Source organism: Heliangelus exortis, chromosome 3 (genome assembly GCF_036169615.1).
Source record: "Heliangelus exortis chromosome 3, bHelExo1.hap1, whole genome shotgun sequence".
NCBI classification, from domain to species: Eukaryota; Metazoa; Chordata; class Aves; order Apodiformes; family Trochilidae; genus Heliangelus; species Heliangelus exortis.
The window spans coordinates 16577287-16594962 of record NC_092424.1 but is presented as its reverse complement, the minus strand read 5'-3'; the positions used below and the strand labels follow the sequence as shown (position 1 = coordinate 16594962).

At 47.9% G+C, this 17676-nt stretch overlaps 1 long non-coding RNA gene across 2 annotated transcripts; it reads left to right on the top strand.

The window, feature by feature from the left end:
* Positions 1-5390: 5390 nt before the first annotated feature.
* On the top strand, positions 5391-17253 carry LOC139794190 (uncharacterized). Of its 2 annotated transcripts, none has more exons than XR_011725005.1 (2): positions 5391-5858; positions 11939-17253. It is a non-coding gene; the product is annotated as an uncharacterized lncRNA (long non-coding RNA). The 2 variants fall into 2 exon arrangements; XR_011725004.1 differs by having other exon boundaries at positions 13821-14733.
* Positions 17254-17676: the final 423 nt, after the last annotated feature.

The window sequence follows — 17676 nt, the reverse complement described above, 5'->3', positions numbered from 1 at the left end:
GTGACTGCAATGAGACTGTCCCTGTGTTCAAACGTGCAGCTTGCTCAGCCCCACGCTCCTGTCAGAGTGAGCACTGCAATATGTCCCGTTCAGGTTAATGACATTAATCCTTCCACTCTTACCACAGCCTGGTGATGAGATGACATCTTTTAACTCTTTGCTGACCCTGAAGCCAAAAAAAGTGCAAGATAAAGCCAAGATACTGTGATGTTCTTCCCTCTTTTGAACCAGAGCTGGGTGATGCTAGGGGCCTGGGACCTGGGCATGGCAGCAACAGGTCTGTCCTGCAGCAGCAGCATCACCAAACCCCTCTGGCAGTGCTTGGTCAGGCTTGTGGCACAGCTGTGGTGTGATGCCATAGCCAGCGGTCCTGCCGGCTCTGTGCAGGGTCAGCTCTGCAGAGATCCTAGACGCCAACAAAGCCAAATGCTACTTCAAAGCAGAAACTGCTTTAGCCTTCTTAAAATGCTCCAGAACAAAGATCCTCCCAACCCACTGAGCAGCAGGTGCAAGAAGTGGACTGAGACTAAGGGCTTATTAAAAGTGACCACGACGCACAGTTTACAGCATTTTGCTGGTGTAGGGAAGCAGAAAACAGCTTTGAGAGATACCAGCCTAGGGACAAGCAAGCTCCCCTCTAGCTCCAGAGCACACAGGATGTGAGAGATGGGAATAGAGATCCCATGAGCTGAGCTCTAGACACCTACTGGCATGAGATGAATGGTCTTATCTTGATACCAGTGTTTGTTTGCCCAGCTCCAAACCTGTCTCAGCAACACGAGAGGCTGCCTTGCTCCTCCACTCCTGCCTCTTGCACAGACACCACCTCTGGTCCCAGCAGCCAAAGGGCCCACCGAGGCTCACCCACACCCAGTCCAGGGGCTTCCCCATGAGATCCCAGGCAGTGCTGCCAGGGCAGCCCCAGCAGATGCTGCTGCAGGAAGAGTTTTAGGGGATGGGAGCTCTGCCCAGCAAAGCTCAGCCCTGGCTCTTTCCTCATCACCCAGTCTAGTTAGGGACTTGAATATTTGCTTGCTGTATTTCTTGTGTCAGAGAACAGGAAAGGACCAAAAACCTGCCTCGGGAGCAGTAACATGCCTGCCAGTGCCCCTATGGCTCTGCTGAGCAGGGGCTGAGGACAGCATCTTGCCTGAAGTACCTGTGCTCAGGTGCAATCAGGATCAGGCCCACAGCCATGTGGCTGAGATGCCACCATAACCTGGGCTGGCAGGAGGGGGACTTACATCCCCATCTATATCCTTGTACAGCAGAGTTTCAGACACTATTCTCTGAAGCACATGGTGCTGGCCAAGTAGATCACCCAGCTGAGCTTATCAGACAGCTCATTGTTCCTGCCTGAGTGATTCAGCCCCTCCAAAGTACTCTAAGGCAGCACAGCAGTGAGGAGGAGGAGGAGGAGGGAGGCGTGCTGCACACACAGATAGTCCTCCTGATAGCGGGAGGCAGATAAACACACTCAGTTAATGGCTGAGCTCTTACCTAGTAGAGGCAGACTGACCTTTCTGTTGGTAAGCCTCCCTTCAGCTGACATGAAAGAGTTTGACACAAGCACTCAGGGGAATGTGTGGCCAATAAGTGAGACTTACTTTTTCCAGCGAGTAATATTGATTAGCACAGAGCCTGCAGACGCAGCTCCAGGCAGTGGTGGGATTTCAGCACAGCTCACTCAGGAAGCCAGAAGAAGAGAGAGCTGACATGCAAAGGTAAAATAAATCCCTTGATCAAACCTGTAAAGTGTCCTTTCTGTCTCCCACCACAGTGACCTGTGTGCTGCTGAAAGCCTTGGAAGGAGGGAGAGGCTTGGCAGCACTGGGAGCCAGCTACTGTCCCTGTGGCCTGGCTCATCTCCATCCAGGTGGGTGTCCTTGTAACCAAGCACCTCTTCCCATCTTCCTGGGCCACTTTGTCCTCTGGCGTCCCTGGCAAAGAAAAATCTCTTAGGAGCACTGATTCTGTCTGAGAATTTAGGAGAAAAAAATGGACCACGTATCCCCCTGACCATCTGAGAAAAGATTTTTCATCTCTTGCCATCCAGGGTGGACTCTGCCCCAGTGATCCAGCTGTAGGGAGTGGCACAGGCCTGTGCTGGCACATGAAACAAATCCCAGACCTGTGCAGCCTCAGTCCAGGAAGCAAAGCGATAGCATTCCCACAGGGCTGAGGTCCCTGTCCCCTGTGGACTCATGGACACAGGTGTTGGTGAGCCTGGAAATTCCCTGCTGGTTTCAGCATTGTGAGTCATTGTGTAGCATAGAGTGGCTGGGACTCAGATTCTTGCTGTCCCAGACATTTTGTTGGTGTCACCATGAAGCTGAAACCTTGTTCATGCTTCAAAGTGTGGCTGCCTGGAGTCTATAGCCAAGGCCATTTTTTTCATGAGGTCACATTTTGAAAATCTTGCTCCTAGCCTTCAGAACCTATAGAGAGCCAGATCCATACTTAAGACAGTACTGGACCCTTTGCCCAAGCCCATGGAAAAAGAGTCATAGCAGGAAAATGTGAACTACCCCAATTTGCTTTAGTTCTCTATTTACCCTGATGGCACTTAAGTACCAGCAATACCAGCCAAATGATCTGGGACCTGAGGTGGAGCCTGCTATTATGCAATATTTCTTACATGTCCCAGTTGAAACTCCTCCCATAGTAAAACTCCTGGTTTGCTGAGGAATGGGGTTTTTGAAAGCAGCAGGATGACCTAGAAGCTCAGGTTACACATAATCTATATGCAAAGGCACTTCAAGTTCTTTTAAAGCAATGCATGATATTACACCAACATGAACGTTGAGTCCAGGTGAAGGCACCAAGCATTTATAATGCTGGGCAAGCTTTTGGAAGGTTACAACAATACTCTCACCTGGGATGTCACTGAATATTTCCATCACAGCCTGCACTTTGCTTCTTTCTGCCTTCTTCCTCTTGCTGTTATGTAAGGAAAGGCAAGGAAAAAACAGACCTGGGGTCTCAGGGAAGGACCAAGAGTCTGTTGCTTTAGACCTTTGTCCACTTAATGTACCTCTTGCTAGGATGTGTTGCTAGAATGTGATCCTAGGCTTTAATCATCAGGGTCATGATGCAAACCCAAGAGCTCCCCAGGAGCTGAGATCAGCAAGGGCAGCCTCTGGCTGGAGGCAACTGTTTAGACAGGGATGTGGTGTGTAGGAAGAGCACTTCCAAAGTGAGAGGGCAAAGCCCAGGTAAACACACCGGGGGCACCCCCGGGAGCTGGTGAAGGGGTGTGCAGTAGTGGCAGGAGCACTTGGCAGACTCAGTTTTGGCCACATCCATGCCCACACGTCTGCTGGCAAATGCCTCCCATCCCTCGGAAAGCCTGCTTCCACAGAGGGCTTAACAACACGTGTTAAAATACCAGCAGGTCCAGAATAAGAGATGCTGTTTGCGGATGCGAGTCAGTTTAAAGAGAAATAATACACATTAACCTGCATTGGGCTGCAAGTGGGGACAGGCCCTGTGCTGCTGGAGGACACCTGCTGCTCTGCCCACAGCCAGGGCGTGCCCTGGAAGGGATGATCCGGTGTGGGCAGCTGTGATCTCACAGCCCCTCTGCCAGCAAAAGCAAACCCTGCAGCCATTCAGGCACAGGTGGAAGTTTTGGGACCCTCAAGCTCCTGGGCTGGCTGGGTGAAGATTGGTCCCTAAGGTGCCTCAAGCCCTTGGGGCTGCAAAGCCCTGAAGTTGGAGAAGTCCTGCTCTCTGACATCCTTCCATCCTCTGTTAGATCATGCTGTGCTGGCAGTTTGCAAAGCTGTCTATTATCGGCATGTTAATAACCTTTCACAATGTTTAATTACTTGGAAAGATAATCAGTCCTGTGGTAGTTCTTTAAAAAGCATGCCCATTTCACTTGCTCTTGGCAGAGACTTCTGCTTTTTTGTCTTTCATTCTTGCAATAAATATGTTATAACTGATCCTGCTTCCAAAGGCAATAACTATTTGTAAAAAAAAAGAGGAAGATTGCTCCCTGGATTTCTGGATATCAGCACTGCAGCCCGGTGCTGTGCCACACATCTCTCCACCAGCACCATTGTGCATGGACTCTGGGAGACTATATGCATTTTGTGTTTTTTAATGGCTTCTAATTTAGGGTGTCTGATTAGTTATGCACAGCCAGATACTCAGGGGCAGACTCCTAACTTCACAGGCAGAGCTGGCCCCACCACTGGCTGCACATTTAGAAACAGACAAGAAGCTGTGCAGAAGCAGCCAGTGCCCTCTGCTCACTCACTGCTGCCCTTGTTCTGCCAGCAGCCGGGCATGGGCTGTGACAAGTGGGCAAGCTGGAGATGGGAGGAGGGAGCAGCAGGATCCAGCAGCTGCAGGAAGAGGATGGGCAGACACTCAAGGTGGTTGGGAGTGCTACCAGGCTCTCTCCAAGGCCAGTTAACCACAACATTGTGAGGGCTGTGGGCTCAAGACCACCACCAGCCACATCTCTGCTGCATTAGGTACCCCGTAGAAGTGACAGGTTGCTCTCCTTCCCCACCACTCATGACAGGAGGCAACTTGTGCACACTGCCTTTGGGCTTGTGACCCTATGCTGGCAACTACAGCAACCATGGAAGTTTGGCTCTAACCAGGAGCCCATCAGCTGATGGCTGCGAAGCAGCTTGACCCCCTGAAGCAGCTTGAGACCACTGTGTAGGCTACCCCTTGACATCTTGTTGCAGCTCTGGGACCCTAGAGCCAGCCTGAGAGCAGATTTGTCTCAGCACAAACATTCTCCAGCACTTCCATTAAGAGAACACACACATGTGCACACACCTACCTGTGAGGCCATGGAGCTCTGGCATGTGAGGAGTTGTTCTGTCCATACCAGGGGCCAGTCTCTGGGAGGGCACACGGCCTGTCTGGCTCAGGCTCCCATGAGCCAGGGCTACAGCCTGTAGCAGCGGAAAAAATTAGGTGAGATTGACTAAATTTGTCCTTTTCCACTGATTATCACTATGAGCCAACACATTCCACTTCAGCCAGGGGGTTACTCACTTTTGGGGAAAAAGCATTAAATGGTATCAGAGCAAGAAATTATTCATGATGGCAGCAAAAGCCTCCAGTATTTTCTCCCTCTGCTTAAGTATGAGCTTCTCAAACCACCAAACAGAAAACCCTCAGCAGCTTTCAAAGGGCCAGGCTCTCAGCCTCCAGGATCCCCCACACGGAGTCATAATCAGAAGCCTGGTCCAGGTCCCACAGCCCTTCTGTGCTGGTGTTTTTCTCATTTTCTTGGAAGTCTTGACAGGTCTGTTTTCTTTCTTTTCTTTTTTAATCTTTCCCCCCTTCCTCCGCTGTCCTCCCACCCCCCACCCAAAAAAAAAAAAAAAAAAAAAAAAAGCTTTTAGCAGCCCTGGGGGCAGAAGGCTCTCCCTTGCTAAATCACAAGGTTTGCCACATTGAAATGTAGGGACGTGCCCACAAACGGGAACTGGCTGTCTTAGCTTTTGTTCTTGACTGTTTGCCAGAATCCTTAAAACAACAGGAGGAGGTTCAGCCACCTAAACATCCCTGCACTCGCTCGCTCGGGGGAGCCTGTAAATGTGGGCATTAACATATCAGTCCCCATCGGCGCCTTCGCCAGCAGCCCGGGCAACCCTGCTGCCAGGCAGCCGTGGGCTGAGAAGGAGCAGAAACACTCAGCAGTGCTGACACTGTGTCCCTCCTGGCAGAGGCACCGGGTCGCACTGACCTAGGATCCTGTGTCCTTGCTGACTCGGAGCACCGAGTGCCGTCTCGGTGATTGAGGGTGGGAGAGAGGTATGGATGTCAGGAAACACCATTCGGTGCTGTGACATCAGAAATTTGGTTATCCTCGATTTTACAGCCAGGTAAGTGATAATCCCTGCACTGCCCCACCAGAGGCACCAATGAGATGTGGTTATGTATCAATGAGATGAGCAGTCACTTTTACCACTCTTCTAGATTTTTTGAAGAACAGTGCTGGTAAGGGACAGCAAGAGACAAAAATGTCTAGATTGGAAGAGACGATCAGCAAAATGTTGCTCTTAAAGAGTCCATAAGTAACCTCTAGTGCAGCCAAAGGTGGTAAGTGCTTCCTCAGCACACACCTAACCCTCAGCTCTCCATGCTGTTCCAGGGCTGTATATCCTTATTTAACTTGGACAGCACGCCTCAGTCCTCAGCTACAGATATATTTAGACTTCTATTTCAGTCATACACTTGGAAAGAGACCAGGTGTACACCTCAGACCTTGCCTATAGTCATTCCTTGGCCACCTCACTGTTCTACTAATGTTTATTTAAACAGATGAGGGGTGGAGCATGACCTAGAAAGGGGTTGAGAAGCTCTCCTAATGTCTGTCCCTCAGCTGGGCTCTCATCCATCACCTCACTGCAATATTTTAACTTGGAAACTCTGGGGTGGTACCGTATCTGCCTCCAGACTCCACCTCAAGGTGCTCAAGGTCCTCCAGGTCTCTTCTGCTGGCTCAAATTTCCTTCCTGTGTGACTCAATGGGGCAGCTATTGCACCTCAGAGAGATTTAGGATTCGACAAGCTGCACCACTTACCCCAGACTCTGTTGGGTACAGGATCTACAGTAAGAGTCCCCCAGTCTTCACCTGCAGCTCTTAGTAACAGCTTTCCCTTGGACTCTCCTCCATGAGTCTCTGCACACCTTTGAATAACTGAGGAACTCAGGAGCTCCAAATTTTCCTTTCCCTGGGCTATGCATCCCCATTTAGGTCTCTTTTGGCAAAGTAACTGGACTAGGGCTCAGCTCTGGCAGCACCTAGAACTTTCCTCTACTCTCCCTGACCATCTCCTCCTGAATTTCTACTATCACTTGGCTGCCTCCTGATCAGGGGAGACTCAGCTAGAGCAGGGATGCCCTCGTCCTCCACAAGAAGCTCACCCAACTGTGGGGGCAGCACCGTCACTGCCATCACTTCCTCAACCCCATGACTTCCAGAAAGTTAACAAAGATATGCAAGTGGGTGCCCAGCCCTGAACAACCTCCTGGAGTTTGTAGGATCCATGAGGTGGTCAAGCCAAACCCTCTTACCTCGCAATGTCACAGTGTTACAAAGTTCAGCTTGTCAGTCAGTAAGCCCATCCCACCCACCCATTTCCACATAATTATAGTTCACAGAGATATCAGGAAAAAAGGAGAGCCCCTGCCGGAGATGTTGACGTCTTTTTCCTTTCAGGTTCCTTACTGTGGTTGGGTTTTCTCCCTCCCCACTGCTTGGTCTTTCTCTGACTGGAATCGTGAAAACAAAAAACGTGGTGACTTTTGCTGAAAAGCAGTTCTGACACTTGTGTAGTGAGGCAGCACTCACGAACAGCACAGTGGTAGTTACGGGATGTGTGGTTTACCTCAAGACGTCACTTCTCCCCTCTGAGACATCAGAAGGGTTATTGCTCAAATTTGGCTTTGACTCTATAAAGGAAAAAGGCCCTCTGACTTTCACTACTACTTTTAATGTTCTAAGAAACCTTTATGCTCCCTTCTGCAGGCTGCTTCAAAGGGCAATTAGCTGGGGCACAAGATGCTGCCTTTTGGTAAACATACGAAGTGTGGTCTAAAATCCCATGAGTCACACTGCAGTATTTCCTACCCCCCTGAGAAAGGAGTAATTGATTTTGGTTGGGGATATTTCCCAGGTGAAGGCTGGCCAGAAATCAGAGCTTTGAGTACCAGATTTTCCCTTTCTCTCTTTACATCCTTTTGGAGAGCAGAAGGGGTGAAATATCCAATGTGCCTATTTTGGTGCCAGAGCTGTGATGCTCGGCTCCAAGACCCATTGCCAGGGACAACCGTGGTCCATGCAAGAAATGAAGGTACCAGGGCTGGGCCCACAGAGCAAATAATTGTGCTCTGCCAAGGCAAAGACCAGTCCAACAAAAGCTGGGCACTCTCCTGTGACAGGAGAGCTGTGAAACAAGAGGCAGGCAGGCTCAGTCATGCCAGACATGGGCAGCATGGAGAGAGCTGAGAAAGGAAACCGGCAAACCAGATCTCCCCGTCCTGGCTGAAAAAAACCCCAACAAAACCCACACAGAAGGTAAACAATACCACAGACATTCTCTTCTCCTTCACACGGGCTGTGGGGAACAGTGTGGGGCTGCCCAGCCAGGCTGCCAGTGCTTTGGAAAAAATTGCCAGCGGTGATGTGGAGATGCACCACAGCTTGGGGGAGCCCAGCTGGTGCCATCCACCCCAGGTTTGGTCCTCTGACTGGTTTTTCTGGCAATGACACCCCTTCCTTTTGCACAAGCCACCCCCAGGTTTTATTTAACAATAGGCCCGTGCAGACCAGTGTTGAGTGGAACTATTGTGAGCACAACACTGCAAATCCTCAGGACGTGCTGTTTTGCCCATACAGGAGATGATGTGTTTTTCCTGAGCTGTTTCAGCCTCGCATGAGCCTTGGTGAGTGGGCTCAACAGGCACTGCTCCCGAGAGCTGCCCACCTGAAGCCATCCCAGCGTGGGGAAGGGCAAAGGATGCAAAGGCAAATTGCACTGTGGCCTTTTGATGATCTCAGATTTGAGAGAATAACTGCGTTGTCTGACCAAAACCATGACCAAACTAAAATACTCTCTGTATTCCCATGTGGATGGGGCCCCAGGGGAGGTGCAGGCTTCCCTTATTTTTATATAAAGACATTGTGCTACGCCTCATTAATGCAGGGTTTACTCATGTGTGCCTTCCTCCCATGTGCAGTGCTGCGCTGTGACCTGCCCAGGAAATGCAGCTGGTTTCCTGCTGGTGCACTGGGCAGTGCCTCATCCTCTGAAGAGGTCGTTCACCTGCCTCTCACTCCAGTGCCAGCCTCTTGGGCTCCTCCAAGAAGGTTCTTGATAAAAAGCAAAGGAAAAGGGCTTGCCAAGGGCACTTACAACCCTCATGCACAGAGGAAAAACAACCTGCTCCAGTTGCAGGAGCTCGGTGTCCTCCTCCCCACCAGCTGGGATGTGGGATACATGCCAGGGAATGGGAAGCACTTACAACACAGCCAGGTGGAAGATGCATGGGAATGTACACATTGCATGGACATTACCTCCTAATGCTGAGGTATGAATAGGAAAGGACTTCCCTTCATCAAAGCTGCCCCACTGAGGAGAGGCCAGGGATGGGCACCTTCATTCACAGCTGGGGCTGGCATGAACTAATTAACCCTTCAATTGCTAAGGAAGCTCAGAGGACCTTAATTTGACAGTCACCATAAAAATATTTTGTCTGTCAACAGTGTCTTTCATCCAAGCATCTCAAAGCACTTCACAAGTATTAATTAAGCTCACTACGGTAAGTATGAATAATTATTGTCACTGAACAGCACGGAGAACTGAGGCCAAACTTGCCCAAGAGCATCTGTCAGGCCCTGGGGACCAGCACAGAAGAGGAGCTGCAAACCTTCCTGCAGAGAACAGCCTTGGCTGGCAAACCAGCTGTGCTCCACTCAAGGGTGTCCTCTCTTAGAAGATCACATGTTTGAAGGACAGGAAAAAAACGGTATTTTCGTTTTGAATACAGTGCAACATATGTCACAATAAAAAGTTAGGGGAAAAAGGTACACAAATATGAACCCCCCCCATATCAGTGTGAAAGCTTTCTGACCAACAGAAAATGACTGCTGTTTCATTTCTCCTGGGCCTTGTGTTAGTTCCTTTTACTAATTCATGTGAGATTAGTAGTTTCTGAAAGAAATGTAAAGTAAATCAGGTGTTGAAGAGTTAGGGAGGTAATCTAAGGACTATTTCAAGCCCCAAGTGATCAAACTTTAATTCATAAAAACTTGTCTATGTTTTATCATGGCTTGGAGCACTTTCATTTTCCTGTGCTGTAGAAGACATCCTGTATCAAGGAGTCTAAGATCAGGGTTGCTTAGGTTTTGAAATGATTAAGACTCATTGACATCATATAGTGTGAACTCTTGCACAAACCAGCCAGAAGAATCCTTGTATTTACCTTGTAGATAGACCAACTACTTACTCATTGATTTTTGTGGATGCATCTGTAACTGCTGAAGAGCTCTGAAGTTTCCCCACTCTCCAATCTCTGCTCCGTGTTGCGTGGAAAGGCTCCAAAATTGGGTTTCTTGCTTGCAAATTCCTTACCTACAGGAATGTTGTGGGAATTAATATACAAATATTGTGAGATTTGAAGATAGCAGAGCAATGGGGAGGGGAGTCATAAATATCCCTGACGCAGATAATAGCAGTTATAAATTCTGATGCCTTGATCTGGCTTGGCACTGGTGCTCTGCAGAGCTACTTGCCATGTTCATTGCTCTCTCCATGGCAAGCTTCACTGTTTATTACTGATATGTAACAACAGTGTTATGGCTGTCTTCTGGATGGTTCCAGATAAAAGTAGTCTTTTCAGTTTGAATTAAGCACTTCCCAAAGCAATAGAAGCTAAACTGAAGAACATCCATGAGGTGTCATGGGGTTAAACTGAGGATTTGTCTTATGCCAGCACAACTTTCCTATGCAAGCGTCTTTTAGACAGCTATTTGGCCTCTGAGTTTCAAGCATGCATGACACCTGCCTGAGCCTCCGTAGATGGGACCATGAGGCACTGTATGTCCTCCGCTCTGAGCTTGTGGTGGGAAGGATCAGAAGGCTTGGAGGACTCATTCCTCTTCCTCCCTGCAGGGAGGAGGTGCCACCTCCCTGGTGGCTCCGACAGCCCAAGCATCCCGTGTCCTGCCTGTCTCGTGTGCAGGTCCCACAGGGACCTCCTCAGCTGTGCGACTTGAGTGCATGTTTCATTGCTGCTGAATCTCTGGACAGCTTCAGATAAAACGGACAGGCAGGGTGGAGGTACAGGGTTTCAAGTTACTGACCCATTAATCAGGAAGGGGGAGCCTCTTCTTGAGGAGTGCTGGAAACCTCCGCACTCAAACCATCACAAACTGAGCTCGATGGAGTGTTTCAGATCGGTGCTGTCTGTTTCCAATTATATCTGAGAGCATTTCTGCAATGAAGAGCCAAAGCCTTGATTTATAGGCTTTTGGGCAAGGGAATGCAGTGTTTTTTATTATCTTTATCTCTAAATCTGCTCTTGTTACTTGTTGCTTACAACAAACTGCAGAGTATAATGCAAAGGTCTTTTGTTAAGGTTTTCCTACGCTCAGATGCTAAAATCCTTCATTTAATCCCAGGCTAACTGCTTCTGCATCAGACAGGCCCATCCGTTTCACTCCACTCAGCGTACCCTTGGGAGAGGAACACAAGTTTTGAGATGGCATCCCTTGAGATGGTGGAGACAAATTTCAGTCTGAAGCTGTGTCCCACCCGGACCTCGCCCGCACCTCTCAGGCACTGGGGATGGTGGGAAAGGCAGCCAGGCTGCTCCTGCCCCACTCGCTCTGCAGCAGACATTCCTCTGGCTGGATTTTCTGCTGCATTGGCTTCCCACATATTTATCCTGACATCACATGGGCTGGGGCCCTTCCCGCCTCTGCCCAGCGTGAGTTTGCTGTGCAAAAAATAATCACTTTTAGAAAACGGTGTCTTCTGTGGAAGGAAAATGCTCAAATGCAGCGAAGAAGAGTTTTATGAGCTTTGCTTAAATATTTGTTGTGCAACATCCTTACGGGATTTCGTTATTTATGATTTTATCTAACTACAGTCTATGCCTAATAGCTCGGAGGTGCTGTTGATTAATTTTTTCCATCTCTTTGATGTACTGGCAAAAACTTGTCCATGTTGTCCTGTGTCAGTAAAGTGGAAATTGCCACAGTATAGTCAAGGCGTGGTATCATGAGGTGGCCAAAGCTGGAAGAAGTGCCAGCGTCCACGGCAGGACCGAGGTTCCCCCCGGCCACGCTCTCTCCACTTGCATTGGCCGATGCTGCTGTAATGAGTCAGCTCATTAAAATAAGAAAAAACTAACCCAAACGACCAACTGAAAAATGTTGTGGGTTTTTTTTTCTAGGTTAGTGAGTCGAACTCGCTCTCTGTGCAATGAGGTACGTTCTGGAGCTGCTGGAAAGGACAAAGAGAGCGCTCAGGCGGTGAGGAGAGGCGTGAGGAGGAAGAGGGGCAAGTGGGGGCAGGCTGTAAGATCATCTTTTGACACCACACCCTATGTATGGACACTGTCAGTCTAATTCCTACCGTACTGGTTCCATCCTTGATGTTGTAATCTGTTTCTGTGAATCTTTTCAATTAAGTAGTGATTTATTGGTTACTGGGGTGGGTTTGGACAACCTCCAGCAACAGACACGAAATTCATTGCCATGCTGAGCTATGTCCCATTGCCTGAAATGAGCAGGCATGAATTTTTCTCTGCAGGAAATGAATCTTTTTCAAAGTGATTATAAGATTATGACTAGGCTATCGAGTGATGTAAACCTGCCCATTTCTAAAGGCTTTGGTGCAGTTACACAACTTACAAAAGGATTTGCTTCAAAATTTTTAGCTGCCCCAGCACATTAGTTGCTGATTAACTGGAGGTCTTCCTGAAAAGAGTGCATTTATCAGCATAAACGGATCTCTTTGTTCCCTTACGTAGAGGTTTTCAGTATACCCAAGTTAAACTGTTTGCCAGTTCAAAATTTATTATTTCTTGTCATCGCTTCCCTTATAGTCATCACCTCTCTGGTATTAGTCCAGCTCTGTGGATTTGTCAGTCACCACCACAAAGAAACGTGGAGCCAAAATAAACCTGGCACAACTTGATTTCTGTATTACAAATGTACTAGCACAAGTGTTGTCCACAAAATCTCCCATTTTAGCAAAGTACTTGAAATCCCATTGACTTCACTTAGTAAGTTAAGCAAATGCTTTAATGCTGTGTTTGAACCATGGCCTGGAGACTGTACCTTTGCCAATTGGATTTGCTGTCTTTTTTTAAATTTTTTTTTTTTTAATAGTTATGCAGCTTTTAGAGGAATTTCCACATTCGAGTTCAGTCAAGACATCGAAAACTTGGGAGAGACAAAGGAGAACTTAAAGCAGATACTGCATTTTCTTCTGGCATCTTACCTTTAGAAAGTGTTTGTAGTAGGTTAAGTGTTAAGGATTCAAGGACAGTGAATGAAACTGTAAGATGGTCTCCTAGGACACTTCCCTCTTCTTGAAATTATGTGGTCAAATCTTGAAAAAAACCACAACTTACTCAGGCAAAATTGCACAAGGAAGGGAATAACTGATGTGTAAATTAAGGGAAAAACCTGGACTACTATGACCTACTAGAAATGGCCTTTACTTCATAGTAGCTGGTGGTATCTGGCGATTTTATACTACATGCTGCTCCTGTTTGCCCTGTCTGCAATTACACAGGCATATCAATGTAATCCATGGTTATTACAAAATAACCACAACATGCTGGGAAGAACATTTTATGCTTCTAAGTTGGACAAGGCTCATATGTTCTTAATCTGATTTTTTTTTTTTTTCCCCTTTCTTAAGGAACATCATCTATTTTAAGATTTTCCCCATGTAGCCCATGGAATCTATGTTAATTTGACCTCTATTAAATCAAATTTTGTTTCCATTATTCTCTCTGCTGATCAAAGAGCTCTGGGGCAGCTTCCCTCGTGGCAGGCATACCTTGCCTCTGGAGCAGGAAGGCAGAGCAGCAGCATGCAAATGCTCCCCCACCTTCCTCCTCTTGGGAAAGCAGCTTCCAGCCCTGCCGCCTCCTCGGCCGGCGGCTCCTGGGTTTGCTCGCCTGTGCTGAGGGCAAACCCCCGGGAGGGAGCTCGGCCTGCACGGTGCCTCCTCTCAGCCGCTCAACAAGAGGGTGGTGGCAGCGGCTTCTCGGCCCCTTTGTTTCTGACGAGGCTGGCAGGCACTGCTGCTGCCTTACGCAGGGCTCGTTCCGCTAGGAACGGGGAGATGGGCACAGCCGGCATCAGCCGCAGCCTCCGAAGAGCGGGGCTGCCAGGGGAGCGGCCCCTGGGCCTGGCGTGACCCAAGGCAGGCGATGCAGGCATGGCCGACAGCCAGCTCCAGGGGAAACTGCCTATTCCCAACCAGCGGCAAGAGACTCCCAGCTTTAGGCACTACAGGATAGAAACCTTACTCCCGGTGACTCAGGGCAAAGCTGTAACACCTGACAGAGCAGGGTAGAGCCCCGAGTCCCTGTAGGAAGGACCATGGCTCCTGCGCTGCCCCGCTGGGCCCATCCTGCTGCTCGGCTGCGGGACGGGACACGGCAGCCCGGGCACGGGCAGATGGATGCTGGAACAGATTGAGGGCACCTGGGGAGCGTCCCACCACCCTTCCCGGCATGTCCACTCCCAGGCAACGCAGACGGGATGTGGATGGAGAGATCCAGGCTGGGCACAGAGCCGTCTCCCAGCCCCAGGGTGAGAGCGGGCACGGCTTCCCGGCAGCCCGGCACGAGTGGGAGCAGCGGCGCTGGGTGCAGCACGGCTGAGCCCGGCCCCCGTCCCACCACCGAGCAGCCATGCCAGCCTGGAACAGTCACATCCCTGCCTCGGTCTCCTGTTTGTAAAATGGACACAAATACCTTCACAAGGGTGTTGTGAAACCTGATTAATTAATACCTGTAATGCGCTTTGATGTCTTCGCATGGAAAGTCATATAACTACAAAGCATTTTTAATGTTATAAAGCAAGAACTTCTTGCTGTCTTGCCTTGGCAAAGAGGCTGATTAGATGTTATCAGTTTTGCTGTTTACACACACAGAAACCGCTGCAGTATGGTTTGGATCCTGTTTTGTTTTTAAAGAGTAATATAATAAAATGATGGAAAAGTTAATTCGGGGGTCTGCTCCCTGTAACTTCAGGGGATGGCCAGAAGTGACTTTGTATTTGCTGTCAATGAAATCAGAGAAATAGAACTTCTAGAAAAAAACCCACAACAAACCAGCAAACAAAACGCAAAACCAAACCAAACAAATTATGTATCTGTGCATACTGGTGTGTCCCAATCAGACCTACAACAACCATACTGAAAGCTCTTCTAGCCCGAGCTTGGGGAAAAAGCTGGCCTACAGGAGCACGAAATCCTGTGTTTTAAATGATTGTGGATGGCTTACATTTCATATAAGTCAACTAAATTGGAGCCTGTTTGGGCCAAATGTCATTGAGCATTTTTGTCTGGTCTGCCATTAAGCCTGTTCCTTGTGCATGTTTACTAATTGTTAAAGACCCAACCTGGGGAGCTGGGACTGAGGAGCCCTGATTCTGCCTTCATCATGAAGCACAAGGTGCTGTCATGCCAGCAGACATATTTTGCAGACTCTGTGCTTTAATTTACACTCATTTGATAACTGATGTTAAAACAGGAGGAGCAGCGCTGTATGGCCCTCCCTGCAGAGGGCTCAGTGATGTGTGTGCACAGTGGAGGGATGGAAATACAGCTTTAAATATTAAAATTCCCAGCAGGCCTACCCAGCGCTGCATCTTATGATTAGATTTTATCTAATGATAAAATACAAAAGCATTGACTCCTCTAATTTAGAAAAACGGAGTCAAAGGAGTCAATCCTTTTTTTCTTTCTCTATTAAAACTTTATTGTCTGTATTTCCTTGACCTTGAAAAGCGTCTGCACAATTCCACACTTGCCTCCACCTTTAGCCCTTACAGCATGCACAGCACCCAGACTGTGCGTGGCTCAAGCAGCATCACACATAGTCTAAATAAGACTACAAAACTAGAATAAAACTCCATATAAGCATTTTCCCCATATTTACTAGATGTACTTTGCAATCAGCCCTCCCAAGACTGAATAATTCCACTGCACTCAGCATTGTCGTTCCAGACCGATAGCAGCATAGCAGTGATGAGCCTCTGCTCCTTCCCTCTCCAGCTGCCAGCACTCAATTTTTTCCTCTTCCTTGAAACCTAAAACTGGCTGTAAACTGGGACATCATCATTTTGCTTACACAAATATGCAACTACACACTACACACATGAAGCAAGCTGCAAAGGTCTTGGTCTCTTTGTATGCTGTCATTTCAGCAGCCGCCTCAAAACTTGCACAGAGTTGTCTGTGAGCAAAAAGCAATTGCTCTCAAGCAATTTTTTTGGTCTTTTTTCTTTTGTTTTTAATGACAACTTCTCTCTGTGTTCATCTGGCCAGTGCTGGGAGGACAGCAGGATCCCAGGCATGGCAGTTGGCTTGTCCTGCCTGGCGGAATGAGAGGGAAAGAAGCCCGAGTCCAGCTCAGGTGTGAGCAGCTGGAGGCAGGAACACACACAATGAGAGGAAACCGGGTGCATCGCCTTCACAAAAACAAATAAACAACACATTTTGAAAAAAAAATGCCCCCCTCCAAACAGCTTGGACAAAATCGTTTTCTTTCCCCAGCGACAGTGGGTTGCAGAGCCTGAAGTGTTTTTACACTGAAAGCATGGCAGCCTTCGGGAGCTTTCTCTACAGTCTACAAATAAACAAAACCCAGGGAGTGTTTTGCATTCAATAGTTAATCACAGTTGGCTGAGTGTTTATATTTTTCTTCACTGTAAAGGCATTCTTGGTCCGCCTCCCAAACAGCTTGTTTTGTCTGCAAGATTTAATCTTGAGTGGCAGGACTAGGCGCAAAGACAAGCCTCAAAACAATTCCTATTTTTCTATAGCAAGATGTGAGGATGTAAAAGCTGACTTCCCTGCAAACAGGCCCCTCAGGTTGGCATGCACAGGGCCAGTTTCCAGTCTGCCCTGATACAGTGGCCCATAAAGCAGCTCATTTCAGTCAGTTTTAACACTTTCCTGTTTGTCAACCGCTCTTTAAATAGTCTAAAAAACCTCCGAACTACTTAAATTCGATGCATGTTGGACCAGTTTCCAGCCCTAGCTCTTCCTTGAAGAAGCATCTTGTTTGTAGACAGGGAACATTGGCTCCAGCTGCCCAGCCTACTTTCAAATCCAAACAAGGTTTTTCTTCATGGCAACATCAAGGTACCTTTCATAAAAATAAATGACGTAATATAAAAAATAAAAAGACAGAGTATGCCTATAGTGCTACAAGTACTCAAGTTGCTCCTCTCAGAATCAGCACAGGCAGTTACATTAAGCACCATGTGGTACAGACACCAGAGACATTTTTGCTGTGGTCCCTACTAACACAAACAACCAGAAAAGTACTTCTAAGATCTGAAAATGCTTAGAAATAGTGAGCTTTTCAATCTCACCACTTTAACTCTTCATTTTGTTTCCACATGCCATTTCCTCCAAACAATCTTTAAAAGTAGGTAATATCAGGTTGTGCTCGGTTGTACTTAAATCTGTATCAGAGGTTTTAAAAAAAGTTAATAAAACCATGTCCAAGTTGCCTCAGAGGTGTATCTGCAGGTCATTTAGTCCAATCTTTTACTTGAAGTACCACTATCAGTACCACTACAACTTTGTTTGTTCATGTCTCAAAAATCTCCAGGGAGATGCCCCAACCTCCAGGGTCCCCAGATGCCCCCACCTCTTCCACTGCTGGAAGAGGTGTCCTCTAGGTGGATGTGCTTACTGCCCTGGGCTTGGAGTCCTAGAGATCTGTGTCTGTGATGATGTCACTTTTGGAGGAACACTTTTTGATAAAAGTCTTCCCTGTAAACATAATCCAACAGAGCCTGAAGGAAGGAGTAATGAAACTCCCTGCAAATGAATTTCACCAGCCTTTTGCAGCATCCCTAATCCTGCGCCTGTAATGCAAGACAGAGGTATATAATTCTGGTATTTCTCTTCCATTTATGCTTTTAAAATCAG